The sequence below is a fragment of the Artemia franciscana genome, unplaced genomic scaffold (genome assembly GCF_032884065.1).
Source record: "Artemia franciscana unplaced genomic scaffold, ASM3288406v1 PGA_scaffold_73, whole genome shotgun sequence".
Lineage (NCBI taxonomy): Eukaryota > Metazoa > Arthropoda > Branchiopoda > Anostraca > Artemiidae > Artemia > Artemia franciscana.
In genome coordinates, this window is record NW_027062708.1 from 145,655 (window position 1) to 173,515 (window position 27,861).

General features: G+C 34.9%; 1 protein-coding gene across 4 annotated transcripts in view; it reads left to right on the plus strand.

Moving 5' to 3' along the window:
- The window catches only part of LOC136042157 (uncharacterized), a 276,004-nt gene that overhangs the window by 91,862 nt on the left and 156,281 nt on the right, over positions 1-27,861 (plus strand). For 2 of the 4 annotated variants that reach the window (XM_065727077.1, XM_065727078.1), the window contains one exon: positions 23,880-23,952. The gene's annotated coding sequence lies outside the window, so the exon portion shown is untranslated. Of the gene's footprint in view, positions 1-1,307; positions 1,373-13,544; positions 13,672-23,879; positions 23,953-27,861 lie in introns of those variants that run through there. The other 2 variants (XM_065727076.1, XM_065727079.1) reach the window with 2 other exon arrangements.

Below are 27,861 nucleotides of genomic sequence, written 5' to 3' on the forward strand. Positions count from 1 at the left end.
CCTACAGAAATTTTAATATTAAAAAGACTGGTGCCTTAATCTGATACAGAAATATATAAAACTGATCTTTAATTAGCATTTAGTGATTGTTATATACCATTATTATGAAAAAAATGTGTCTCTGTTAGTCAAAAACTTATTTCCTACAGTTTGCCAGCTTTTTCTAAGATAGGAGCTAAGGGTAAGATCCAATTTTTCTAGCAATGATAGTAGGAACGTGTGGTACAATACCTATGACTCGGTTTAAACGAAGAAAATGAAATGACAAAGCCAACCGAAATCAGAAGCAGAATTGGTTATAATAGTAGATGGCTCCACTTCCGGATCCATGGGAAAAAGTCCCTTTTTAAAAATCTTAATTCTGTTTAAATCTTAAATCTATTTATTATTACAAAAAATATTTTGGTGACCAGGCCAGGAAACGGTCGCATTCCTTAGAAGCTTCATGTTTTAGCCTAACTTCGATTTGAAACTGGTCCTTGTCTTCTTAGACGGAGTTCGACATCCAAGAGCAGAATCATGGCTTAAAGAAACAACAGCTTGGTAGAACAACTTCGGATTGCCCATTTTGACATAAGCCATAAGACTCTCGCTCAGCTCACACACCATTGCCTGGGTCTGGCACACTTGCTCTTAGACAAGAGTAGCATTTGTCTTTGGCCACAGACACCCATCATCTGAGGATTTCTAAGATAGAAAATGATAAGCATCAGTCTCTTCTGAGGACCCCACTTTTCAAAAAACTGAACGGATTAAACCCTTACAACTTCTAAAAAAAAATTGAAATTTAGGCCGTAGAAAAAAGATATAACCAGAACAAAACCAACATGTGGCCTCAGTAACAAGATACAGTTTGCACTTGAAATAAAAATAAAAAGTTAATTCTTTTTTAACGATTATTGCTTTCAAGCTTATATTTTTAGAGAGGTTGTGATAAGGACTTTCCGAAGTGACTTTACTTACCGTTTGAATTGAATGAACCCAGATTCGTATGATGAGTATGGTTAAAGTTCTTCGTTCACAAGTTCGTTTCATTCATCCAAGGAATTAAATTTGGTATACAAATATCTGAAATACATTTGTCGAAACAGACATATTACCCACAGCTTTCTTAAATTTTTTTCCCCAAAATGATGTTTTTTTCGTGCTGGAATAAGTTCCTAGCTAAGTCCCTGTTTAATTCCTTCAAATAGGATGTTTCCTCGTGGTTCCTAATCCCCCAACCTTATTATTGAGAAGTGAAGTTTCTGAATACCGCATGCGTTTCTAATCATGATTTGAATTTATTCTGCCGGAGTTTATAGTATCCTTTTGGATTTGGAAGGGATATTTTCAGTTTTTTTTACGAGTGCACAATTTGCTAATTGCTAAGGTAGGGATACTTACTTTCGCTTTAAGTAACAAGGACAGTGCGAATGAAATCTAAAACTGAAATTAGAGATAAAAACAATTTCAAAGTCCTAAATATATATAAAAAATCTGGATCAAGTTAAAAAACCAATTGAGTTAAATATCATATTAGACATCTATTTATTTAACTTGAATTAAAGCACCAAGGACAGTAAAAATGAAAACTCAAATCGAAATTGAAAATAAAAAACTTTAATCTAAAACAATGTAAAAAATCTAGATTAAGTTAAGTTAAAAAATCTAATTAAATTAAATATCATATTAGACATCTATCTATTGACTTAAATTGAAGTACCAAGGACAGTGGAAATGAAATTTGAAATCAAAATTAGAAATAAAAGAGAAACTTTATTTAAAGTTTAAAACTTTAAATCTTGATTAGGTTAAGTTAAAAAGTAATCAGATTAAATGTCATATTAGACATATCTAGTTGACATGAAATAAGTAACAAAGACAGTGAAAATGAAATCTAATTGTTTGAGTTAGTTAAGGGAGAACTTGTCAAGTTTTATTGAGAAAAGACCTGTAGTTATTCACTTCTTTATACTAACAGGTGTCCAAGAAAAGAAGGGGAAAAATAAAAAGAAATTGGGTGCAACTTTCTTTTAAAGCTGTAGTTTTCTTTGGGGAGTCAACAGATTGTTACTGTTTTCAGTTTGACGAACGAAAGGCGTTATTTTGCTTGTTTTTGCTTTTGCTTGATTGGTTTTGCTTGTTTATTTTCCTGGTTTGACATGGCAAAACTGACGAAAAGATTTAGTTCCCTGAAAACCTTATAATTTGGAAACAATCAAAATGATTATAAATTTTTTTTACAGTTTTCAGGTTTACATAGAATTAAGATGGCTTCGGATGTAAATTGAGTAAAATTAAATATTATATTCAGTATAAATTTACAATTGACTTTGATTGAAGTACCTATAACACTAAAGGTAACATGCGAATGTTTGAATTAATTAAGTGAAAACTCACACATCCATTTATATTTTTGTTAATAAGAGAAATCAGGAATTCCAATCATAAGCAGTGCAATAGCGCTGCCTAAGTAAAGAACGATGTTGGCAAAATGTATTATTGATTTGTTTTTCTTAAACCAGGTTTCTTCGTATCGAAGGAGTTGTCAAAGAACGAGCTTTTTTTAAAAAGAGCTCATCCGATTGGAAATTGAGAGCGCTAGTGCCCCTTTTAATAGTCGAGAGTGATCAGAGAGCAAATAAGCCCCCTCCCACGCCCACCAAAGTGTTTCCCCAAACACTTCCGATCAAAATTTTGAGATAGTAATTTTGTTCAACGTAGTTGAAAGGTCCGGAAATTATGTCTTTGGGGATGAAAACCCCTCCCCCAGCCCTCAAGGCAAGGGTTGTAAGTTATGCCCTGGGGGTATACAAGGTTTTTATAGAAAGCGTTGTCGTAGAAACTTAAAAAAAGGACTGATTCGACTGGAAATTGAGAGGGGTAGTACCCTTTTTTAATAGTCAAAGTGATTGGAGGGCAAATGGCCCCTCCCAGGCTCATCATTTCTCCAAACACTTTGAAAAAAAATTTTTGATTTAGCCATTTTGTTCAACGTAGTTGAAAGCTTCAGAAATTATGTCTTCGAGGATGACAACCCTCCCCTCCCACAAAAAGCCCTCAGGATAAGAGTTGTAAGTTATGCCCCGAGAGCATATAAAGTTTTTACGGAAAGCGTGGTCATATAAGCTTCGGAGGGGGCTCATTAGATTGGTAATCAGAAGCTCCAGTGCTCTTTTTAAGAGTGAAAGTGATTGGAAGGCAGCCATCCCCTCTCCCCCCATATACAAGTCGTATTGTCCCGAAATGTATCTAATAAAAATTTATAGATAGCCAATTTATTCAAAATAGTCCAAATATCATGCAATAAGGCTTTTGGAACAAGCCCCCAGAGCCTGGGGGCAAGGGTTGTAAGTTATGAAAGGGATGGTTTTATAGACTCTAGAGGAGGCTCATTCGGCTGAAAATTGGAAGTTCTAGTTTCCTTTTAAGAGTCTATAGTGATGGAGGGCATCTAACCCCCCCCGACTATCCCTCTTCACCAATTGAATCTGATCAAAATTGTTAGATAGCGATTTTACTCAAAGCAGTCAGAAAAACATATAACAATACCTCTACGGTTGACAAAATCCCCCATTGCCCTGAGTCAAGCCCTGGGGGCATATAAGTTTCTTATAGAAAGTGTTGTCGTAAAAACTTCAAAAAAGGTAATTCAATTGGAAACAGAAAGGGCTATTGCCCTTTTTAATGGTCGAAAATGATTGGAGGGCAAATACTCCCACGCCCATCATTTCCCCAAACACTATCGATCAAAATTTTAATATAGCCATTTCTTTAAAGTGGTTGAAAGGTCCAGAAATTATGTCTTTGACAATGCCAACCCCCTAACTTTCAGAGCAAGGGTTTCAAATTATGCCCTGGAGGCATTTAAGGTTCTTACAGACCGCGGTGTCGTAGAAACTTCAAAAAGGGCTCATTCAACTGGAAATTGAGAGGGCTAGTGCCCTTTTTAATAGTCAAAAGCGATCGGAAGACAAATATCCCTCCCCCACCTCCATGATTTTTCCAAACACTTTCGATCAAAACTTTGATATAGCCATTTTGTTCAACGTAGGTAAAAGGCTCAGAAATTATGTCTTTGATGATGACAGTCCCCCTCCCCACTGCCTCAGGGTAAGGGATGTGAGTCATGCCCTCGGGGTATATAAGGTTTTTTATAGAAAATATTGTCGTAGAAACTTCAAAAAGGCTCATTCGTATGGAAATTGAAAGGACTAGTGCCCTTTTTATTAGTCGAAAATGATCGGAGGGCAAAAGTCCTCTCCCCTCATGCCCATCATTTCACCAAATACTTTCGATCAAAATTTTAATGTAGCTATTTTGTGCAACGTAGTTGAAAGGTCCGAAAAATAGGTCTTTGAGGATGACAAGGACCCCCCCCCCTCCGATCTCAAGGCAAGGGTTTTGAGTATGCCCTGGAGGCATATAAGGCTTTTATAGAAAGCGTGATCGTATAAACTTCGGAGGGGCTCATTGGATTGGTAATCAGAAGCTCTAGATCCCTTTTTAAGGGTCAAAGTGATCGGAGGGAAGATCCCCCCCACGCCCATCATTTCCCCAAACACTTTCCATCAAAATGTTAATACAGTCATTTGGTGCAACGTAATTGAAAGGTCAAAATTACGTCATTGAGGATGACACCTCCTCCTCCAACCCTCAGAGCAAGGGTTGTAAACTGTGCCTTGAGGGCAAATAAGGTTTTTATAGAAAGCGTTGTCGTTGAAACGTCAAAAAGGGATTATTCGATTGGAAATTGGGAGGGCTAGTACCCTTCTTAATCCTCAAATGTGATCAGAGGACAAACGCCCCTACCCCCCCCCCCACGCCCATCATTTCCCCAAACTATTTTGATCAAAACTTCGATATAGCTATTTTGTTCAACGTAGTTGAAAGGTTCAAAATTATGTCTTTGAGGATGATATCCCCCCCACAGTCCTCTGGGCCTGGGCTTTAAGTCATGCCCTTGGGGTATATAAGGTTTATATAAAAGCTTTATCGTAGAAACTTCAAAAAGGGCTATTTCAAATGGAAATTGAAAGGACTATTGCCCTTTATATTAGTCGAAAATGATCAAAAGCCAAATGACCTCTCCCCTCACGCCCATTGTTTCACCAAATACTTCCAATCAAAACTTTGAGATAGACACTGTTTTCAAAATATTTTTAAAATATGTCTTTTAGGATGACAAAGCCCCCCAGCCTTCAGGGCAAGAGTGGTAACCTATGCCCTGGGGGCATATAAGGTTTATATTTATAGAAAGCGTGATCATACAAATCTTGGAGGGGCTCATTAGATTGGTAATAAGAAATATTAGCGCCCTCGTTAAGGGCCAAAGTGATTTGAGGGCAGCTACCCCCTCCCCTCCCCAAACACATGTCTCAAATGTCCCGAAATGGATCTAATAGAAATTTTCAGATAGACATTTTATTTAAAATAGTCCAAATATCACACAACAAGGCTTTTTGGGTTGAAACAGACCCCCAGAGTCTGGGGGTACGGGTTGTTAGTTATGCCCTGGGGGCATTTCTGGTTCCTATAGAAGGGATGGTTGTACAAAATTTACAGGAGGCTCAATTGGTTGAAAATGGGAAGTTCTAGATACCTTTTAATAGTCAAAAGTGATGGAGGGAAGCTGTTCCCTCCCCACCCCCGACAACCCCTCTTTACCACACAAGTTTGATTTTGATAGTGATAATTTTGAGATAGTGATTTTGCTCAAACTATTCCAAAGAACATATACCAATGCCTCTAAAGTTGACACAGTCTCCCATAGGGTTAGTAATGCCCTGTGGGCATATAAGGTTTTTTTATAACAAGCTTTGTCGTAAAAACTTTGAAAAGGGCTCATTCGATTGGAAACTGAGAGGGCTAGTGCTCTTTCTAATAGTAAAAAGTGATAGGAGGGTAAATCCCCCTCGTCCCGACGCCTATTATTTCCCATATATCTTTGATCAAAATTTTAATATAGTCATTTTGTTTTACTTAGTTGACAGGTTCGGAAATTTTGTCTTTGAGGCTGACAACCCCCCACACAGCCCTCCGGGTAAGGGCTGTAAGTCATGCCCTTATTGCTATAAGCTTTTTATAGAAAGTTTGTCACAGAAACTTCAAAAAGAGCTCATTCGAATAAAAACTGAGAGGACTAGTGCCCTTTGTATTAGTCATAAATGATCTGAGGACTGATTCCCCCTCCCTTAACCCCATCATTTTACCAAACACTTCCAATCAAAAATTTTTGATAACCATTCTTCTCAACGTAGCAGAAAGGTCCGGAAATTATGTCTTTGAGGATGACAACCCCCCCCGGCCGTCAGGCCAAGGGTTGTAGGTTATGTTATAGGGGCAAATGATGTTATTTATAGAAAGTGGGGTCATATAAACTTCGGAGGGGGTTATATGGATTGGTAGCCAGAAGACCTAGTGCCCTTTTTAAGAATCAAAGTGATCGGAGGCCAGCTACCCTCCCCCCCCCCTGCACAAACACGTTCTAATGTCCCGAAATGCATTTAATATGAATTTAGAAATAGCTATTTTATTCAAAATAGTCCAAATATCATATAACAAGGCTTTTGGGGTTGAAATAAACCTTCAGAGCCTGGGGGTAAGGGTTGTAAGTTATGCCCCAGGGGCATTTAAGTTTTTCATGGAAGGGTTGATTGTAGAAATTTTTGAGGGTGCTCATTTGGCTGAAAATTGGAAGTTCTACTCCTCTTTTAAGTCAAAAGTGATGGAGGGCAGCTAGCCCCCCTCCCAACTACCCTATTCACCACACAAATCTGATTAAAACTTTGAGAAAGCGATTGTACTCAAAATACTCTAAAAAATATATTAAATGCCTTTAGGGTTGGCACAACCCTCTATAGCCCTAAAGATGTGGTTTTAAGCCATGCCCTGGGGCATATAAGGTATTCTTGGAATGGGTGGTTGTATAAACTTTTAATGGGTCTGATTTGAAATTGGAATTTATATTACCGTTTTCAAGAGTCAAGCAATTTGAGAGAAACCAGCCCCCCCCCCCCCCGACGCTCATCATTTCCCCAAAGACATCAAATTTTTGAAGACAATCAAAGACATCAAAGAACTCAAAATTTGGAGATAGCAACTTTATTCATTGTAGTTGAAGTGTCCGAAAACTATGTCTTTGTCGAAAACACCCCTACCCCACAGCTCTCAGGACAAGGATTACAAGTTTTGCCCTTGGGGCATATGAGGTTTTTATAGAAAGGGTGGTCGTATATACTTTGGAGAGGACTCATTAGATTGATAATCAGAATTCCCAGTGTCCTTTTTAAGAGTCAAAGTGATAAGAGTACAGTACCCCCTCTACTCCCCCCCCACACACATATACAAACACATCGTGTTTCCCTGATACGCATCCAATAGAAATTTGGAGACAATTCTTCTTATTCAAAATAGTTCAAAGATCATATAACACGGCTTTTGGAGTTGATAAAAACCACCAGAGCCTGAGAGCGAGTGTTGTAAGCTATGCCCCTGGATCATTTTTGGTTGTTATGGAAGGATGGTTGTATAATCTTTAGAGGTGACTCATTTGGTTAAATTTGGCTGTTCTAGTTCCGTTTTGAGAGTCAATAGTGATAGAGGTCTTCTAGACCCTCCTCCAACTAACCCTCTTTTCACCAAACACATCTGATTGAAACTGTACAATGGCAATTCTATTTAAAATAATCCAAAGAGCTTTACTACTGCTACTACTGTTCCTACTACTACCGCTACTACTACGATACTAATACAATAAAGGCTACACACACGAAGGCATAAAATTGACTGAATATTGGGGCATTTGAACTAATTCAAAATCCACTATGCGCATGCACATTTTAAATAGAGCATATCTCAAGACTAGATTTGGATATTAAGTTGAAACTTTTGGAGCCACTAATAATACCAACACTACCACTGCAACTACTTCTACTACCATAGAAACTACTGTGATAATAGTACTATTAAGGCTGAGTCTATGAAGGTAAAATTTGAGAGAACATTGATGGCAAGTTCAAACTAACGAAAGACGCTATGTGCATTTAGATTGTCAAAATAGTGTATCTTAAGAATTGATTTGTGTATTAAGTTGGAATTCTCAGAGAATGCTCAAAGGGGGAGATCAATTGACCAAAAGGCAATATGTGCAGACTTCTGCAAATACTAATGTTACTGCAACATATACTAGTTCTACTACTGCTACTACTACTACTATTGCTTCAACTAGTACTTCTATCGCAACTATTTGTAAGGTTAAGAGCATTAGGGTGAAAATTTCAAATAGTATATGAATATGCAGGTTATCAAAAGAGCAAATCGACAATACCACAGCAATGGTCAATTGTATTTAGTTAATTAGTTAAACTACTACTGACATTACTATTACAACTATACCTAAGGATATAAATCTGAAAGTTTCAGAGAATAATCCCGAAAATTTCTGTTTTAGGGATGACATCCTGCCATCCGTTTGCAGGTTGTCAAAAAGACATATCAGAAATATATTAGGAACAGTTTCATGTGCGAAATTAATACTTACAACGCTTGTTGTGCAGGATATTGACCTAACCAAAAGACAATGTTTGCATCATAAAACTACTGCTTCTACTCCTACAATTACTACTACTGCTACTCTTATTGTTACTGCTAGTACTACTACTATTGCTGCTAAAGCAAAGACTACTACTATTAACAGTTACTACTTTAACTACTTGTGCTACTGCTACTGCTCATGAACCTGGGGGTATTAAGACAAAAGTGTTGGGTAATATTGTAACTGCGTTAAATTAAATCGAAACACACAATGCCCAAATAGGTTGTCAAGAGGACGTATCAGCCAGCAATGCTTCAGGATCGGTTAATGGCATTAAGTTAAAAATCTCACCGTGTGTTGAAGGGGATGGTGAAAAAAAGGTGTTGTGTACATACTGCTACTAATACTATTACTGCTACTACAACTGTTGCTACTGCGCAAGCTTATGTTATTAAGGTGAAGCTTGCAAGGAATATTTAGGCGGATGCTGAATTAAATCAAAATGAACTATGATCATCTCGTTGTCAATAGGGTGATGAAGAAATATTGCAATAACGGCTTACATTAATAAGTTAGACCTAGTTCGTGGTAACGAGCTGTAAATAAGGAGCGAAGCGGCTCAACTGTATTCAAAGCTCTAAGAAAACGGAATTTTCATACCAATTGATATATTAAAAGAATTGAAGCCTTATTTCAGTTTCAAATATATGAGTTTCATTAAGTTTAATCTTACCATCAAAGGTTAGAAGCATGAGTGAATTTGCCAGATTTTTCAAAATAGATGGAAACACCTCGAAAAGTCTTAGAGTCTCAATGAAAATCACACTATCAGACTCAGTGTATCAGAAAACCCTACTGTAGAGGTTTAAAGCGCCTATCTGAAAAAATGTGGAATTTTGTACTTTTTGCCAGAAGAAAGACCTCGGATGCATGCTTATTTGTTTTTTTTTTTTGTAGTGATCATATTGATCTAGTGATTATAGAATGTCATTAGAGGGCTCACTAAAACGGAAATTAAAAGCTCTGGCGCCCTTTTAAATTGAACAAAGATTGGAGGGTAAAGATTGTTAAAGAATTTTAACGGGCAAGAAGCATTGTCAACTTTAACTCGTGATAAATGTTTAAAGATCACTGTTTTTAGATATGAATAGATCTGATCTAAGATGGGTCAAAATGTAACATTATTTTTATTTCAATAATCTTATGCTTTAAATAATAATTCAGCTGTAATATGCAGAATATTTAAATCACTGTAAACTTTGAATTGTGAAAATGTACAGTCTTATTTTACCATAGAATTGAAGTAATAGATTTAAAGGAAGAACTGAACAAGCTTACTTCCAACAATGAGCTTTAATATCAAAAATACAAATATGAAATTTTATTAAAAAACAAAAACATCTTGACTGTTTAGAAACAAAATTAAACTGAATTAAAAATCAGTTAAATTAAAATTGACATTAATCGTTAATGTATGTGACTAAAATCAAAACGCTATTGGATTCTTTTTATAAATTTAAAAAGTACATTATTCAAATAAAGTACATTATTCACAGTGAAATTTTTCAAGTATAAAACTGAGACGCTAGTAATTATGCTAAATATAAGCAAAAAATTAGTCTATGTTATTAAATTTATCTATGTTATCTATATATTACCTGCATTTTATACTTTTGGGTAAAGATAAAGGAAGGAAGTCCTAATAAAATTCTGAAAACTATTTGAAAACAAGAGCAAAAACTTATTAATGTTATTCCCAATAGTGTATTGCTTCACCTTACGATCATCCCTCCAACCCTACTCCTAACAGGGCAATATATAGCACACTATGTACCTTCCTATTACATTTTATAATAGTATGACTCTTCATTCCGATTGATTCGTGTTCGCTGCAATATAACATGGAAAAAAGAGCTACGGTATTAGGCCTATGGAATAAAGTAAGGATATACGTAACAGGCTATAGTCTGATTTATTAAGGGGGGAGAGATAGTAAAATGAAGCAATATGGAACGAGATAAGAAAGTATTTGTAATTGTTTAAAGTGATAATTCTGTAGGCAGCTGTTAAATTAAAAAAACGAGTTTTTCAGCTGAAAGTAAGGAGTAATATTAAAACTCGAAAAGAACGAAAATTATTCCGTATATGAGTGAGGCTGCCCTGTCCTTAGCCTTTTACTCTTTACACTGAACTTTTTAGTGCTTTAAAAAGGCTTCTTAATCCAAATAAACGGTGCTTTTGTTTCAGCAGTCGATTTATAAAGAATTGAGACACAAATTGAAATCATCGCGTTAAGACTGAGGTTTCAAGGAGAGGGAAGTTAAGTCAAGACCTACGATGAATAGTAGTTTTTAGAATAAGTCGTCAGTAGTATTTTTACTACAAAATGTCGAGTAGGAGGCGATGGCTTGTTACTCATGGAGATGGAAATTCTGCGCCACTTTTGATCTTCTAAGTGGCTAAAGCCTCATCACTTCTATATAAGGGTTATCTAATGTGTAAATGAATCATTGTACGTAGATGGAGAAGGGATATATTAAAATTTGAAATGGCTGAAAACGAATTTCCCCATTGCACTTGCGAGTAATCCCCATAAGAAATTTCCAAGCGAGGGTCATGACGCCCAGTCTCGCCTTTTCCACCTTATTGCCGGTAGTCATGTGAATATAATATGTTATACTTTTTATGGGCGGGGCACTGTTTCCTCTATCCCCCAGCACCAATAATAAATGTCTGGACCGAAAATACTCCTGGCAGTCAAGAGGGATTATTTATCAATTTCTACATCCCCCCCCTTCCCAAAACTCATCCTATATTTGTCTAAAGGCTGAATGAGAGTTATGATATTTGGACATTAAAATACATTCTCTGAGGCATCAAACCACCTTCCCACCACTACAAATTGATCTACCCCCCCCCCCTGCTTCATAAAAGCTGTGGTGCGCTTATGTTTATCGAGATGAATGTAAGCGCAGACATTTATCGAGACAAATGTCCATTTTAATGGTCTATCTTGTATGTACAACATGAATCTGCAGGAAGTAATGCGTCACCGTGCAGCATTGCTTAATCTGCAATTGGGAAGCTCGCTATATAGTTTTTGATACTTGTAAATTGATTGGCTGCCTCAGAATTTTTAACAGATTAATCCTGACAGGAGAATAGTATTCATATGGTTTGCTTAAAATTGTTAGTCCCATTCGAACTATAAGCTGTGGAACTTACGGGGAGAGCTAAGGACGGAGTGAAGGTTTTGCTGTATTTGTGTACCGCACAGAAACACTTGTAAAAAAAAGTAACAAAAAAGAATACAAACAAATTTTTGATGCATTTTATGAAGTTTTTGCACCCCTCCCACTCTTCCTAACAAAAATGCACCCCTTCCTGCCCCGAACTGAAATTCTGGATACACCCTTGCTAAAAGGATATTCACCGGTTATATTTTTCCTCTGTATCTTAGTGCCATTAGAGCAAATTATGCTGTGGATATTACGGCGAGAGCTGAGGGCAGTTACTGCTCTGCTTCAATATGAAAAGTTTTGCTTGATTGAAGTTCGCTTACTACTAAAATTTGGTAAAACTACATTACTAATTTATTTTTGCGGTTTTTTTTGCAATGATGCCACTGTGCAATGACGTAAATTCAATCACTAAAATGTTGTATAAGGTTATAAAAGGTTTGTTTATTCTGACCTTGGTCAAAAAAGTAGTTTCACGCACCCTTGGTTTTCTTTTTGAACAGCAATTTTGGCCGAAAACGTACTTCTACCTGGAATTTATGTATATTCTTTACACCCTTATATTTCACTTTCGCCGTTGTTACCATGTGGTAACACACGATAATATGTTGAATGTTAGCATTTTAGACTTTTAATCACTTATAATTTTAATGAATTGCCGCCATTGTCTTTTAGCTTGATTAGCTGATAAACACGGGACCACATTAAATTATACGGGAACATTGACTATCCAATGATTTGAAAGGACACAGTGCCATGATGTCCTCGATATCAATTTTTGAAGTTTTGTTTCTAATATTATATTTAATATTTGGTTGGTTTTCGAATGTGAATAATCAAAAATTTGACCCACATGATGCGTTTGCGAAATTCAGATCCTATGACAATTATATCAAGCCCTAACTAACTTTCAATTTACTTACTGGCTGCAATACACCCCCTCTCCCAATAAACCTTTGCAAAAGACTTTTTAGTTACGAAATTTGAGATTTTTCTGCAATGGAGGAAAAGCAAAATATTGGTTTTTTAAATGAAAAAAGCTTTCTAAAGCATCTTTTGTTTCCTTAAGCCGACATCCAATACAGAGATAGAAATTAAATAGAAAATCCAATATCCTTTGAAAGCTTATGGTGAGTGAACAACAGAAAAGGAACAATTCCTTATAATGTTGCATAGAGGATTTTCAAAGGCTTGAGAGCTTCTAAATTTTTTGCCCTGAATATATTGGTGCAGTAATAATGATAGGAAGTCTGCACCCTCTGAAGCTTAGAAATTTTTTTTTTCTAATTGATAGATTATAGATTGATACATAGATAATTTTCATGAATTCGGGCGTGAATTAAAGCTATTTCGCCTTAATATTTATGGTTTTGATAGTTGAGTGGACCTCAAGTGGAGCCAAAATGTTGGTTTTGTTTTAGTCGATACTGGTCAAGTGGTTTTTGTTTCTTTTTGTTTTATCTTCTTTGAAGTGTAATCCCGTATCGATCGAAATGCAGGGTAATTGAATATTTTTTCTTTTTCTTTTCTTTTTCTTTTTTATTTTCTTTTCTTTTTTTCCTTTTCCTCTCCTTTTTCGTATTGTTTTTATTTGTGTGTGTATTGGGGTTGTAAGCCCAAACAAGCTTTGCTTTAGGCCATTTGCTTGTTTTGTTTATTTATATTAATAAACCCGTCTTTCTCTCTCATAGGTAGGGCAATAGCGATACCTAACTAAAGAACGATGTTGACACTATGTATTATCATCCTTTTTTTCTTTCTTTTTGGTTTTAGACCCCCCAAACCCATCATTTCCCTAAGAACTTCCGATCAAAATTTTGAAATAGCCAAACGTAGTTCAACGTAGTTGAAAGATCCAGAAATTTTGTCTTTGAGGATGACAACCCCCCACACACTCAGGGCAAATGTTGCAAGGTAAGCCCTTGGGCATATAAGGTTTTAATAGAAAGCGTGGTCGTACAAACTTCGGTGGGGGCTTATTGGATTGATAATCAGAAGCTCTAGTGGCTTTTTAAGAGTCAAAGTGGCTTTCTAGTGGCTTTTATCTAGTGGCTTTTCCCCCCACACGTCGAATTTTTCCGAAATGCATCTAATAGAAATTTTGAGATAGCTATGCTATTCAAAATAGTACATATATCATATAACAAGCCTTTTGGGGTTGAAAAAAAAACCAAAGGCTGCGGGCAAGGGTTGTAAGTTATGCCCAGGGGACATTTAAGGTTTTTATGGAAAGGATGGCTGTATAAACTTTAGAAGAGACCCATGTAGTTGAAAATTGGATGTTCTAGTTGCCTTATAAGAGTAGAAAACGATGGAAGGCAACTAGACCCTCCCCACGACTGCCCCTATTTTCACAAAGCGCATCTAATTGAAATTGCAAGATAATGAATTTGTTCAAAATAGTCCAAAGGACACATATCAATGCTTCTAGGGCCAACCCAACATCCCAATGTCCAGTGGATAGATTTGTAGGTTAAGTTATGCCCTGGGGATAAATAAGGTTTTTATGGAATGAGTGGTTGTAAAAAAAACTCTGATGAGGAACATTCTATTTGAAATTGGAAGTTATTGTGCCCTTTTTAAGAGTCAAAAGTGATTTAAGATCAACCATTACCACATATATATATATTATATATATATATATATATATATATATATATATATATATATATATATATATATATATATATATATATATATATATATATATATATATATATATATATATATATATATATATATATATATATATATATATATATATATGTTTTTAAATACGTAAAACTTGCGAATATACAACATTCTTCGCTGTCCCATTGTCTGTACATATAAATAGATTGTCAGGTTTACTGACTCTTGAACATGCAACATATAATTGTCCATGTGAAAAACAATCCGTACTCAGATCTATACCTCATTATTCTAATAATTGCCCTTGAGCTTTGTTGATAGTGATTGCTAATCAAGCATTCCCTGTGTTCCCATCGTCATTTATATATCCCCCTGTGCCCCCCGGCGTCCCCGTTGTAATTGTGTCCCTGTGTCCCAGTCGTCATTTATAGTCGACAAACATGACGTCAGTCGACACACAAACATGACGTCAGTCGACACACACGTCCCAGTCGTCATTTGTGTCCCGGTGTCCCAGTCTGTAATTTCTCTTTGAGTGTCCCGATCGTTATTTATATTCCCTGTGTCCTGGTCTGTATATACATTCGTTTTTGAATTGGTATATAATAAAATAATTTTTTTGTTTTTTTCCTTTTTTTCTTTTTAGTTTTTTTTTGGTTTTTACCTTTTTTCAGCTTTTTAGTTTTTTTTCTTTTTTCTTTTTAGTTTTTTCTTTTTAGTTTTTACCTTTTTCAGTTTTTTTATTTTATTTTTATTTTTTTAGTGTTCTTTTTCTCCTTTATTTTTCAGTTTTTTTCCTTTTTTCCTTTTTCAGTTTTTAGTTTTTTAGTTTTTTTAGTTTCTTATTAGTTTTTAGTTTTTTTTTAGTTTTTTTGTATTTTTTACTTTTTTTTAGTTTTTCTATTTTTATTTTTTTTTAGTTTTCTTTTTCTCCTTGATTTTTCAGTTTTTTTCCTTTTTTTAGTTTTTCTGTTTTTTTATTAGTTTTTAGTGTTTTTTTCTTTTTAGTATTTTTTGTATTTTTTCCCTTTTTCTTAGTTTTTTTTAGTTTTTTTCTTTTTTAGTTTTTGGTTTTTTACCTTTTTTTTAGTTTTTTAGCTTTTTTAGTTTTTTAGTATTTGCTTTTTAGTGTTTTTTTGTAGTTTTTACCTATTTTAGTTTTGTTTTCTTCTTTTGTATTAATGCTAAAGTCAAGGTTCGAACCTGGAACCTCTCGGACCTAAAACCTGCAACATAACGCTTTACCAACCTTCGGCTTGAATACATTCGTCTTTGAATTGGTATATGATGAAATAATTCAGACGTCATATGCGGACAGACAGACAGAAACACAAACAAACAACTGATTTTTATATATATTCTAGCTGTTGGGGTGGCGCATCGTGCCACCCCAACACCTAGCTGGTGGGGGCGCTTCGCGCCACCCCAAGCCTCCCCCCGCGCGTTAGTCGTTACGCGCCATATTAGTTACGCGCCATTGTAGTTGTGTCCCTGTGTCCCACCTGTGAAGATATGTGATATATATATATATATATATATATATATATATATATATATATATATATATATATATATATATATATATATATATATATATATATATATATATATATATATATATATAAACATTCTTCGCTGTCCCATTGTCTGTGCATATAAACAGATCGTCAGGTTTACTGACTCTTGAACATACAACATATAATTGTCCATGGGAAAAACAATCCGTATTTTGATCTATACCTCATTATTCTACTGATTGCCCTTGAGCTTTGTTGATGGTTATTGCTAATCGAACATTCCCTGTGTCCCCGTCGTCATTTATATATCCCCCTGTGCCCCCCGGCGTACCCGTTGTAGTTGTGTCCCTGTGTCCCGGTCGTCATTTATATTCCCTGTGTCCTGGCCGTGACTTGTGTCCCGGCGTCCCAGTCTGTAATTTCTCTTTGAGTGTCCCGGTCGCAATTTATATTCCCTGAGTCCCGGTCGTCATTTGTGTCCCGGTGTCCCGGTCTATAATTTCATCGGTTGACAAACATGACGTCAGTCGACAAACAACTTCATGACGCATACAGCTCAATCCTTATAATGACGTCAGTCGACACACAAACATGACGTCACTCGACACACACACACAGACAACTTATTTTTATATAGATAGATATAGACTAGCTTTTGGGGTGACGCTTCGCGCCACCCCAACACCTAGTTGGTGGGGGCGCTTTGCCCTCACCAACTAGTATATATATATATATATATATATAATATATATATATATATATATATATATATATATATATATATATATATATATATATATATATATATATATATATATATATATATATGTATTTGGCTGATGAATGAAAGTTTATTGTATTGTTTTTTGAATAAAATTACCTACCTACCTATATATATACCGAATTTTTGAAATTTGATGCGATCTTATGTTAGTTTTTACGAGAAGGAGCTTGTTTAGCACAATAAATGTTTGATCGAGTCTAGCAAATACCTCAGTTTTATCGTCACACGGTCTTTGGTGATACACTGTATTTTCGAGGGTTCCATTGCAGCTTGACAATTGTTTAACTGCAGCCAAGCAGCTTAGCCTCTGTAACTGAACTCCCGTGAAACCAAAACCTCCTGCAACTGAATTTCATTTGACTGAACCCTCTTGCAACTCAACCACAGTGCAACCCAACCCCATTTAACTGAATTCCCGTGTAAATGAACCACCGTGCAACTGAGCACCGTGCAACTGAATTTTCATGAAACTGATCACTCATGCAACAGAACCCTTGTGTAGCTGATCCTAATGCAACTGAAGAAGCGTACTCAGTATTTCAGTTTTCTATAACCCGAGGCAATATAATTGGGTAAAACACAAGTTAGAATCTTTACATGCTCAACCTTATTGGAATTATTTCTTTTTTAAAGCCATGTTATAAATACCTTTCAAAATGAGTCATAAAAAAAGGTCTGTTTTGTTATCATAAAAACAAAGCAAATTGACGTTAAAAACAATTAAAGCCAGCTTTATTTTTCCATTTTATGTCTGTAAATGGAGGTTTCCTTCGCTCTGTCACGGTCTACAGCTCTAGAAGTTTACCTCCTCCCCCGAGAAAATACCCCTCCACCAATTAAAATACCCAACCAAAAATAACCCCCCTTGGCTTGCTGGTCTTCAATCACCTTTGACATATAAAAAAGACTAAAACTCTCAATTTCTAACTGAAAGAGCATCCTCAAATACTAACCAAAATATTTTAAAGGTCTATACAATTTTCATGGCCTTAGGTAAATTCCCTGTTGTTTTTGCAATTCCAAACTTTCCCATATAATGGCTTTAAGCCTCGACAATGGGGTTCCATATTTGTTTTGTAATTAGGTTGGGAGGGAGATGCCTCAAAAGCTTCATTTCAACACCAAAACATCCCATCTGCCATTGACCCTTCAAATAAATACAAAATTTGTTCTAAGGTAGAGACGATGTGGGAAGGTAGGTAGAAGTAGAAATTGACATATACTCTTAAAGTCCTTATCTTGGAATTTTGTTTGGGGGTTATTTTTCTTCGAGGACAACTGTAAAAAACCCTTAAAAAATATGAAATGGATTTTTAATCCCTCTTGATTTCTGTGAATATTTCTTGTCTAGGCTGCTATTATGAAATTAAAGAGTAACATTAAACCCCAAAATGAACAGAATTTATTCTGCTCATTTTGGGGACAGGAAGGAACTGCTCCTTTCTCATCTCAACCTCTACCTAATGGTCGTAGAAACTTTGTAGGATGCTCATTCGATCATAAATTGAGAGCTCTGGTCCTTTTTTTATAAGTCAAAATGGATTGAAAGCCAGCCAACCACAGGGGAGGGGATATTTGTTGTGGTAAACTCCTTGACCACTAGACAGTGACAAGGTGAAGGGAATTCCCATTAATAGACATAAAAAAGAGAAATATATCTGGTTTTAATGGTTTGTGATGTTGAAATGACTTTGTTTTGCGACAACAAAACAGAGCTTTTTTATAGATCATCTGTCAGGCATTTATATCATGGCTTTGAACAACAAACAATTCTAACAAGGTTGAGCATGTAAAGATTCTAACTTGTGTTTCACTCAATGATATTGCCTCATATTTGCAGAATACTAAAATTGAGTAGGGTGGCTCATTTGCACGAGGGTTTAGTTACACGAGGGTTTAGTTATACGGTGGCTCAGTTGCACAGGGGTTCAGTTACACGGCAATTCAGTCGCACGGGTGCTCAGTTGAATTGGGGTTCAGTTCCAATGGTTCAGTCACAAGGGTTCAGTTGCTTGGGTTTCAGATATAGGGTGGTTCAGCTACACGCACTCCTTTTTAAGCTCCGTAAATAGATGTCTCATGGTTTTGACGATATTTGTGCTAAGCATCTTGAAGCTGGTTCTCCGTCTTTAGTTGAGCCCTTAACGCTTGCTCAAATAATTTTTTGCTCTGACCTGGTGCCAGATCTGCTTAGAACTGGTATAATAAGTCCTGTCCTTAAATAGAGAAAACCTTTCGACTAGCACTCTTCTTTCAGATCGATTACTGTTTCCATGTACTCCGTAGAATATTTGAACTAATGATTATTGACGAAATTACGACGAAGCGAAATATAACAGATATTCAGTTCGGGTTTAAGAAAGGGGTTGGTCACAATCGCGCGTCATCTTATAGCTAATTTGCTGGTACGTGCTTCTAAAAAACGATATACTCTTTACTTTGCCAGTCTTGATGTGTCAAGAGCATTTGCCTCTGGTATCCATGCCCACATTCTACTGGCTTACAAACGTGGAATGAATTCTTCAGTTCTAATGCTTTTCGGGATATGTATAAGAAGCTGAATGCTAAAGTTAAAACTTTCGAATCGGCTGGTGTTATTGAACTTACTCCGCAAATCCCGATTAAGCAAGGATTTGACATGGAGCTCTGGCCTCTCAACTCCCTGTTCAATAATAGAATTTCTGAACCTGAAAATAAAGGTTTTATGACTTGTGTATTTAAGGGGTTGATCTCTCGTTAGCAAGTTAAGCTGAAAATATTCTGAACGTTAGTCAAACACGGACTTGAATATCAGAGATTCTCTGTCTACTTTCGGTGGCATATGGCCATATCGGACTAAAGTTCAACGAAAGTAAAACTGAACTGCTGGTTTTTAATCGCCGTACCCAGGAACCAATCTGTTTGTCTCTGAGTGCCCATGTCGCTCACGAAAAAGATCATCTTTTTTACCTTAAACCTATTTGGAAAATTTGCGTCCAACACGAACTCGGTTGAAATATTTTTTTTTTGTGAATAAGAGTAGGAAAGCCTATGGCCTTTTAGTTGCTATGAAATTTAAGTTAAGTCACCGTATACTAGGATCTCTTTCCAATGCTATTGTAGTCCTGCATTTGCTTGCTCTTTCGTCTTTTTGCAAGATTTTCACTTGTAGTTATAGCTTATTGCTGATACTAGAGAGTGTTTTCATAAATTAGTAAATTGGACAAATTAGTAAATTTTCATCTGCTTTTCGGAGTGCCCATGCTTCAGAGCCATATTTGACCACTGTCATCACTGTAGCTTCCAATAATCTAATCTTGGTTTGTAGACTTATCTTTATATTCTTCCAAACTTGTTTTAGCTGTCAAAAAACACCCTGAGCCTTAGCTATTCTACTTTTAACATCTTTACTGCTCCCACCATCTTTACTAATAATACTACCAAGATAGCTGAAGCTCCCAACCTGATCAATCTTTTCGTTACCTAATTTCACCTGTTCATCTTCACTTATTACTAGCCTTAGTGACTTAGTCTTCTTAACATTAATTTTCAAGCCTATTTTAGCACCCTAAACTCGCAAAACCTCCAAAAATTCATTCATTTTGCTCACACTTTCATCTAATATGCTTAAATCATCAGCATAATCTTACCCCAGGAGCGTTTTTCCTCCCCATTTGATTCCATGGTCTCCCATTGCCTTTCCTGTGCTCCTTAAGACAAAGTCCATCAAAATGATCCATATAGAGGGGGATAGAACACAACCCTGCTTAACTCCTGATTTAATACAAAACCAGTTGCTAACCTCATTTCCTACCTTAACCGCAGCAGTGTTATTCTCGTACATAGCACAAATCACTTTAATGTATTTTTCTGGTATACCGTATAACGGTAAGACCTTTGCTAACGCTCTTCTATCAACAGAATCGAAAGCTTGCTCATAATCGATAAAACAGAGGATCATAGGTGTTTGACAACGAAGGGACTTCTCAATTATTAACCTAAGAGCGAAAACATGGTCGACACATCCTCTACCTTTTCTAAAACCGCATTGTTCTTCCCTTAAAACTTTGTCTACAGCATGTCTCAGTCTAAAAAGTATCATATTACTCAGTAATTTGCTACCTACAGAGACCAGACTAATGCCTCAATAATTACGATACTCACTCTTGTCACCTTTCTTATACAGTGGTTTAAATAAGGTTTTCCTAAAATCATTGGGTACTTCCCCTTTTTCAAAAGTCATGTTCATAATCTTCAGTAGCTTATTCCTAACCTCAGAGCCACCATATTTAAGAAACTCATTAATCATACTATCAGCACCTGGGGCCTTATTATTTTTTAATCCTTTTAGTACTGTCGCTAATTCTTCCTCAATAAACAAATCTTCCTTCACATCCAAGGTATCACAAACTTTTTCATTTTCATCTATATCTTTTCCTGCAACTGTATCTCGGTTTAGCACATTCTCAAAATGTTCCACCCATCTTTCTTTAACTTTTTCCTTATCGCTAATTGTGGCCCCATTTCTATCTTTAACTGGGACTAGTCCGGATTGGCTACTCCCTTTCAATTTATTAACATGCCAGTATAATATTTTACTATTATGCCGTCTAGCCGCATCTTCCAGATCCTCAGCAATTTTATCCATGGCCTCTACTTCACATCTCCTTAGTTCATATTTTAATGCTTTCTCCGCTTTCTTTACATTCATTTTGTTTTCATACGACCAATCACTCAGATAATTCTTATACAAACCCCTTCTACTCTCTATTAAACCTAAAGCTGTTTCACTAATATTCCTAGTTGCAGTTTTAGCACTCTTCCCTAAGACACCATCAGCAACTTCACAAATTGTTTTTCTGAAATTATTCCATCCATCTTCCACATTGTCAAATTTTAAACTCTCAAGTTTAGTGTTCAACTGTTCCTGGAAGTTTTTGGTTGGACATCTAGCTGCTCCAGCAATAAACCGTGGTTTAGGTTGATTCTTATGACAATTTACAGTCCAATATAGGAGAGGGAACTTTTTATCATTGTTATTAATTCTAACATTAAATTTTTTTAAAAGTATTTCTTCAGTTTTTAAAATTAAATTTTCATCCTCTAAATTCACCTTTTCATAAACATTAGTCGTGCGTAACTCCCTTGTTAAAACATCACAATACAGCTTCTGACAAATTATGGCAAAATTATTATTAGCTTTATCCACCGGCAAAATTACAAATTCACTGTGTAGATTAGCCATTGCTTGTTTTATCCTAGCATTATAAAAAAATGATTTAGTGTTACTATTTTTTAAATTAGCATATATTTTATTTCGTATTCTACTAATAACTAAATTCTTCCAACTTTCAAAACTCTCTTTATTTTTATTCTCGTTCTTACACCACTTATCAATAAATCAATCAAAATCCTTTTCCAAGCTATCAAGAATACTCGAGTGTTTCAAATGATGAGAAAGACGGAAATTAGCCCCTTTATTCATTATGATTTGAAGATCATCTTTGTTTTATTATTGACAAGTCTCTTGTTATAACATGTTGGTAAGTGGGATTTACAAATGGACCTAGTTGCTTACAATTACAAACAGGTTTCCAATTTATTTCACTGTCCAATCTTTTAAGTATTAAATTATAATTCAAAATCATCTGCCCAATAGTTATTGGAAATTTATAAGTTAAGACTGGAACATCATTATAATTCAAATTACTAGGAAGGGCCTGTTTCACACCTCGCTGATTTAAAATTTCTGGTAAATTAATATCTTCAATCTGCTTATAAGTAAAATTAATAGGTTAATATAATCTGTTGTCCTTATTACCAATATTATCAGACTTATTCTTTTTTGAAATAAATTTCGTTTTAGTTAGAATGCAAATTGTATCGCATATTACTTTAAAATTATATTCAAGAGCTGTATTATTCTTTACAATCCAGAAAAGTTTGATTAAATTCCTCTTTGATAATTTATTTAGACATTTTATTACAGAAGTCATACCCTTAGATTCAACTAGCTGGCATAGATCCGTAGAAAACATATGTAAATCTAATTAATTTTTTCTATTATTTTTCCTATGTCCTCTCGATAGTTTTTTACGTTTAGTAGGACAAGTAAAGAAGGATGGTCCATAAAACCATCAATACATTTAACAAGAACATGAGACATGTCTCCATATTTTGCTACACGATCATTTAGCCCAAAAGGATAAGCTGTACCAAGAGTATGAATCCTGAAATCCTCCTGTTTGTGTAGTCTGTTATTCTTCTTTTCTTTATTTAAATTTTCTATCTCTAAATTTTCTAAAATTGTGATAGTTATATCTGATATGGAACACATACCATTATTACAATGTTGAACTAGATAGTTATTAGTTTTTTCTTTATCAACTGCTGTCTTATGTCCAGAAAATCTTTTATATATATTATTAGTTGTTTCCTCTACATATTGTAGACAGCATTTATTACATTCTAATAGGTAAATTACATTAGTTGTTTTACAATTAACATTACCACGTAACTTGCATGAAAAATTTTTATTATACAATGTACTCTTAACAGAAGTCCGTGGGATGAAATAATCTTGGCAAAGAAAACAACGACTCTTACACTTACTAACTTTCGAAAAATCGTTCCGAGTTCCGAGGCTAATATTCGTATTTTGTTGCATTAATTTTTTTTTTTAAATAAATCCGAATCAAACCAACATCCAAATCGAAGTCCAGCAATCAAAGTCCAAAAATCGTGCCAAGGTCAATTGGTCAATAAATACATAAATATGAAAAAAAAACCCACCTGCATATGTGCCATCTCACCAATAATTAACAATATCAGGTTAAAAACCTGGACCAGGTTAAAGGTATATATATATATATATATATATATATATATATATATATATATATATATATATATATATATATATATATATATATATATATATATATATATGTGTATATATATATATATATATATATATATATATATATATATATATATATATATATATATATATATATATATATATATATATATATATATATATATATATATGTATATTGTATATTTAAATACATGTATATATTTCTATTGAAGAGAAATAAGATGTTATGGTCTTAATTCCCTCAATATTTATTTGATTTTTAAGAAAAACGAGAAATTTCATATTTTGCAGATTGAGGTTTTCGGATTCTCATACATCTCACATTTTATAGGTATTGGATTTAGAACTGTCACACATATGGAATTTCACTGTATAATGTACATCAAGATTGGGCCCCTTTTTCGGTGAGTTTAGTTCCTGTTTCTAAAGTTATCATTTTTTCATGTTCTTTTTGGTAATGACGTACAACTATAAATTAATGCATTTTGCACACTTATTTTAGTAGGTTGCACCTGCCACTTCAACCATGATCCCAAACGTCCTTAAATCCTTTCTTCATTCAATAAGCCTAAATGTCAATTGACAAGAAGCACGAGTATTCAATTAACTTTGACTGAATGTCCTACTCTGGCAATATATTGATCCCTCGCCAATTTGTTCCATTTAATGCTGTATGCACGGAAAGTTACAACTAAAATAAAAGGGATAAACACATAACAAGAAGGGTTGGTAACGTGTAAAAGCATACTAAATGGTTAAAATGAGAGTTATTCTGGTATTCGTTCTATTTACATATTGTGCAAGGAATCATAAAAAACTTCAGATCAACGAATTTGCTTGAATACGCCTCTATTTTAAATAAGGTTAGGATATTTTAAAGGATAAGGGAAAGTAAAGACGTCTATGACGTCTTTATTTTCCCTTTGTGTAAGGAATTATAAGGGAACTAGCTGTTGGGGTGGCGCTTCGTGCCACCCCAACACCTAGTTGGTGGGGGCGCTTCGCACCCCCCCCCCCCAAGCCCCCCGTGCGCGTAAGTCGTTACGCGCCATATTAGTTACGCGCCATTGTAGTCGTGTCCCAGTGTCCCAACTGTGAATATATATATATATATATATATATATATATATATATATATATATATATATATATATATATATATATATATATATATATATAGTTGGTGGGGCGTGACACGCCACCCCATAGCTAGTTTATATATATATATATATATATATATATATATATATATATATATATATATTTATTTTCATTATAATGAGAATTTTAGGGGGACTTATTTCCATTATAAACGAAAGTAAAGACGTCACATCACACATAAGACGTCTATGATGTCTTGTGTGCAATGCGTTAGCAAAGAAAGCATACGAGGTGTTCTGTCATCCTTTTTGAAGAAATATGGACAGTGTCAATAAAACAAAAATGGTCTTATGCGTTAAAAGCGATCGAAATCACCTGCACACGCCCTTCCATCAATAAAACAACTCATACCTATGTTAAATCATCAAAGGCATACTTCACTTAATTTTCTATGGTCTTTTCTCTTGAGGTATGAGGTTCAACAATTAGGGATCTTATTATGTAATAGCAAGAGTCCTTAAATCCCTTCTCCAGGGAATAAGCTTAAATGTCAGTTGATAAAACCAGGAGTGTCTGAAAAACTTTGATTGAACTCTGGCAACATATTGATCCCTCACCAGTTTCTTCCATCTAATAAAATGTGCACGGAAAGTTATAATTAAAGGACAGTGATAAACACACAATAAGGACGGTTAATAATGTGTGAAAGCACACTAAAAGATGACACGATAAGAGTATCCGGGCGTAAATTATTTTTAATTTTTACGCAACATGACCTATTCATAAGAGTTTTAGACTAAAAAACTATTTGGCTTGTCAATTGCCTGAAAGAAGGCGAGAAACCAATCAAGAAATCATTTTTGATTACATGAAAAAATCTAAAACATGTGCAAATGAGGTTCATTATATGTTCCTAACGTTAGTTGTTAAAGAAAGCTCAAGTGATGAATTTGATGAATAATACATTTAAATTTTATTGTTGCGAGATTTTGACTACAATTTATTTGCTTAAAAAGCGGGCTACCTTGGCCATATTTAAATCTTTGGAAACTTCACTTTTCAAAAACAAGAAAAATTTTATTAAACGAAAAAACATTTTTTCTTGTAACTAAACATTTCCTGTTATTTTTTTTTCTTGTTTTAAGCTGATTCATACCAAAAATAACATACAATTCAAACAAATTCTAAGTCTAAGCAGGTGCTGTTTGGAGACCCCTCGAAAACTTGGAGAAATATGAGCCCCTAAAATCGCAAGAATTACACAATACTCTTATTTCAGGCCTACACTATTTTTTTTAGAAACAACTGGTTACGAAAGGCTATATTCCTTTATTATTTTCAGTGATTTTTGAAACGCGGAAAGGTTATTCGGAAAACCTGGCAAGTCATCAATTCTGACTATAAACTATTGCCACCTCCTTCTATTCCTCCAAGTTTGATGTTGTTTGATGGTCGAGTAGTTGAGGGTGCAATTAAGGCTTAAGGCGCGTTTACTTCTTATTTTATTAATAATGGAACAGAAACTACTTCTTCAATGAAGTCCTCTCCTTCCAAACTTGGTTTCAAATCGTATCTTGCTTCAACTTGCTTGAAGCCACGTGCCCTAGAGTTACTGAAGCTGAGACAACTGGACTTGTTAATGAGTTAAAAAGTAGTGCGTCTTCTTGTTCTGATGGAGAACCACACTGGTAGTGACGTTCATACTTCCTCCGATTATTTTTCCTTTACAATACTTGTAAATATGTTTTTTTTGGAAAACTAGTTTTTGTCAGAAAACTCAAGCAAGCTCGAGTGATTTACTGATATAAAGGTGGGCCTTAGAGGGACCCAGCTAAGTATTAACTGATATTCTTACTGTTTGTGTTAAGAACAATTTTTGAAAAGACCCTGAAAGAGAGCTGTCACGATTTGTCTGAATAGTAAAATGTAATTTTTAAAATTAATTTATGGGAATTTCCAAGAGTAGCCTGAAACTCCTCAATAATAGAATCGGACTGAAACAAAAAGAACGCCGTTGGTATCGCCATTACCATAAACTCTATACAGGAAAGTCACATCCCCCTGGAAAGAACAACAACGAAGCAAGGGTAGCACTGAGGTATCCTCTTATTTTTTCCTTATTCACTACTACTATTGAGGCCCTGGAACATCACAAATAGCTGTTTAAAAGCTCATTGGAAAGGAACTTGCAATGTCTAAGTGCTTATGTAAGTGCCAAAACCTAATGTTTAAAATAAAACACAATTTTTGACAAAAAGTGTATCTCCATATAAAGGATAATGTATCACATATATCTTTTAAAAAGATAATATAACACGTATCTTTTGAAAAGGTTGCTCGTCTGATGCATGACGTCATATTTGAGTGACTTGGTTCTTTGATTCCCTTGGAATAATTCTTTCCAAGACTTAGCTAGGGAAAAGGTTAAAGCTTTTTCCCATGTTTAATGTATGACGTATTATGCAAAAGCATCCGTAACTATATGTTAAGTCAAGAGAGAGAAAAATGGGAAATTGATTGCACTAATTTGTTGTGTTTTAGCATAAGTATCATAACAACTGTTGACTGCTAGCTCTATTGACATGGTGTTTTCCATTATTACTCAAAACATGCTTAAATTAAACGTAATATATTGAACTTGGATTTTACTTGAAATCCTAAAGTAAAACTCATAAGTCAACCAACAAAACAAGGTTTAGAAAATGCCAAGTTTTTTCCTTTTTGGCAAAAGTGACTCTTTTATCTCAGTTTAATGTAAACGAAGGATCGCTATAATAAGCCTTAAAATTTTTACTAGGTGTTGTTAGATGGCGTATTTAAATTTTTGTTTTTGAAGATAATACCGAGTTTTCTCTCTTACCAGTTTAGCTACTCATTGCTAATAGGTATGGGATAATTGGAAGTAGACCGGTCAAGTCGAAGTAAGAAGTTTTGGTCAAAATAAAAATATGGTTTTGTAAGGTATCTAGCCTAGCCTACTAGACTCGAGACCCATTGATTTTTTTTTTCCTTTTCATTTCGACAGAGCCCAATATTTCGTGTCTTTGACTAGTTAGCATAGCCATGACTGGCCTAACCTAACCAGAAAAGTCTTAAGTAGCCTAAATGAATAATGGAAAAAGACCCATGGTAATTAAAATAGCACTTACATGAACAAAAGACTAATACCAAAGACAATGTTGTTACCCGTGTTCAATGTATTTAATGTAAGA